This window comes from Somniosus microcephalus, unplaced genomic scaffold (genome assembly GCF_052327205.1).
Source record: "Somniosus microcephalus isolate GS21.2 unplaced genomic scaffold, FLI_Smic_1.0 unresolved_chr2, whole genome shotgun sequence".
NCBI classification, from domain to species: domain Eukaryota; kingdom Metazoa; phylum Chordata; class Chondrichthyes; order Squaliformes; family Somniosidae; genus Somniosus; species Somniosus microcephalus.
In genome coordinates, this window is record NW_028225180.1 from 5481306 (window position 1) to 5484802 (window position 3497).

Consider the following 3497-nt stretch of genomic DNA (forward strand, 5'->3'; position numbering starts at 1 on the left):
TTATTCTACATTATAATTTCTCCTGTCTCAGCCTCTAAGGGACAAACATTTTATTTTGCTACTCTTTTCCTTCTTACATACTTGTCGAAACTCTTACAATCTGCTTTTATATATCTTTCTAGTTTTCTCTCATATTCTATTTTTTCCCATTTTATCAAATTTTAGCCAACCCTTGCTGCTTGCTGAACTCTCCCAATCCTCGGGCTTACTATTATTCTTTGCAACATTATAAGCTTCTTCTTTCAATCTAATTCTATCCTTAACATCTTCAGTTAGCCTCACTTAGATCACTTTTAACATAGAGTTTTTGTTTCTCAATTGAATGTAACTTTTTGAGAATTATGAAATATTTCATTAAATGCTGGCCACTGCTTATCTACCGCCATACGTTTTAATCCTTTTTCCAATTGACCTTAGCCAACTCGCCAGGTTACATTTGCTAATTTGATATGTCCTGTCTATAGGAATATAAAAGGCCCCCAATATTAATGCATTACCTTTATTGCAAGATCCTACTACTGCATAGATGCTAACAGCAGAGGAGGAGGCCATTCAGCCCACCGTGGCTGTGCCTGCTTTTGAAAGAGCTATCCGATTAATCCCACTCTCCAGCTGACTGGATTGGATTCAAACTCTGGTCCAGAAAGTTGAAGAAGCCAGGGGTTCTCCACCGGGGGAGAAGATGTCAAGGGGTCCGCCGCCTGCACACCGCTTGTCCCAAAACCATCAATCTAGCCCTTAGGTCAGTTCAGATCTCAGCGACTGCTGATCAGCAGCCATCACAGTCAGCACCATTCCAGCGCTGTAATCCAGCTGACCTCTCTCTCATGAGCCAGAACTTAATTTAGAAGGTTCAACATTAAAACCAAACTGCCGACAATAATTTTAATAAATTTTTCACCATTTAGATCCAGTAACTAAATGTTTTTTATGAATGCGTGATGTAAGTTTTATTACCATTCACTCCCAACGCTCCACCCCCGTGCTTCCGGATAGAGCGAGACGACCATTCTGTTCAAAATATCGGGGCTAGTTTTCGATAAAAATAAGGTATAGAGCGGAGTCCCTGGGGATCAGAGGTGGTGGGACCCCCCAGGCATACCGGGGGAGGGGGGCGTGCTGGGCACCTCAGTGGGGCGGGGGGTGGCTCTGGGCACTGCAGGCAGTGCGAGTGGGTCTCCGGGCACCGCAGGCTGTGGGAGGGGGGGCCCGGGCACCGCAGGCAGAGCGATGGGAGGAGCTCCTGGCACTGCAGGCAGTGTCAGCGGGGTGCACCGGGCACCGCAGGCAGGGCGGGTGGGTGGCCCTCCGGGCCCCGCAGGCAGCACAAAAAAAATGACTGAATCAGGTTGAACATTGACTATGACGTGTGTTTGTGCTTGTCGAAGATAGCTCCATGTCTTGCCAGAATTGTTGCCCAGCACCAGGTTTCACGTTAAGTGAATAAAACAAGAATAATATTAAAGATATATGTTTCATTGTTAACTCATTTTTATACGTGAGTAAATACTCGTGTTGTGTTACCGGGGGTCGGTGGAATTTTTATAACACAGGACGGAGCCTCAGGAGTAAAATGTTTGAGAAGCCAGGCTCTAAGCCACATCTCTCCATTCTCCCGATTTAATGTGCTATTCTTACTGTGACCTGTAGCACGTGTGGTTGGTTCCTTACCATATCGAGCCCACGCTTTACATGGTATTCAAGCAGGTTCTCGGATTAGAATGGGAAAATATTTATTTGTCTTCTTCAGCGCAGACTAGTGCTTCTCGATGAAATCCCTGGTTCAACCAAATCACCGGCAGTAACTCCACAGTTTCATACACTCGTAAAATGATAGAGCACAGGTGGTCATTCGGACCATCGCGCCAGTGCTGGCTCTTTGAAAGAGCTATCCAATCAGTCCCACTCCCCCGCTCTTTCCCCATAACTCTGCACATTTCCCCACATCAAGTATTTATCCAATTCCCTTTTGAAAGTTATTACTGAATCTGCTTCCACTACTCATTAAGGCAGTACATTCCAACAACAACTTGTATTGTAATAGCGCCTTTAATGTAGTAGAACATCCCAAGGCGCTTCACAGGAGTGTTAAAAGACAATAAAAAATTCCCGATCATAACAACTACATAAGAAGTAGGAGCAGGAGTAGGCCATACGGCTCCTCGGGCCTGCTCTGCCATTCAATAGGATCATTGCTGATCCGAACCTTGACTCAGGTCCACTTCCCTGCTCGCTTCCCGTAACCCCTAATTCCCTTATCAGCTAGGGAACTGTCTATCTCCGTTTTAAATTTATTTAATGTCGCAGCTTCCACAGCTCTCTGAGGTAGCAAATTCCATAGATGTACTACCCTCTGAGTGAAGAAATTTCTCCTAATCTCAGTTTTGAAAGAGCAGCCCCTTATTCTAAGATTATGCCCCCCAATTATAGTCTCACCCATCAGTGGAAACATCCTCCCCGCATCCACCTGATCAAGCCCCATCACAATCTTATGTGTTTCGATAAGATCGCCTCTCATTCTTCTGAATTCCAATGAGTAGACGCCCAACCTACTCAACCTTTCCTCATATGTCAACTCCCTCATCTCCGGAATCAACCAAGTGAACCTTCTCTGAGCTGCCTCGAGAGCAAGTATATATTTTCTTAAATATGGAAACCAAAACTGTACGCAGTATTCCAGGTGTGGCCTCACCAGTACCCTGTATAACTGAAGCAAGTCTTCCCGGCTTTTATACTCAATCCCCCTTGCAATAAAGCCAAGATTCCATTGGCCTTCCTCATCACCTGCTGTACCTGCATTCTAACCTTCTGTGTTTCATGCACCAGGTCTCCCTGGTCCCTTTGTGCTGTAGCACTTTGAAGTTTCTCTCCATTTAGATAATAAATAGCTCTTTGATTTTTTCTGCCAAAATGCATTACCTCACAATCCAACATTATATTCCATCTGTCAAATTTCTGCCCACTCACTTAGCCTGTCTATGACCTTTTGCAGGTTTTGTATGTTCTCCTCACTCACTGCTTTCCCCCCCCCATCTTTGTATCGTCGGCAAACTTGGATATGTTGCACTTGGTCCCTTCCTCCAAATCGTTAATATAGATTCTAAAGAGTTGGGGTCCCAGCACAGACCCCTGCGGAACACCACCAGTTACTGATTGCCAAACCGAGAATGAACCATTTATCCCAACTCTCTGTTTTCTGTTAGATAGCCAATTGTCCACCCATGCCGGTATATTAGCCCCTATCCCGTGATTTTCTATCTTGTGCAGTAATCTTTTGTGTGGCACCTTGTCAAATGTCTTTTGGAAGTCCAAATAAACCACATCCACTGGTTCCCCTTTATCCACCATGTTTGTTACGTCCTCAAAGAATTCAAGCAAATTTGTCAAACATGACTTCCCCTTCATAAAACCATGCTGACTCTGTCCGATTGAATTATGCTGATCGAAATGTCCTGTTACTGCTTCCTTAATAATGGTCTCCAACATTTTACCAGCCA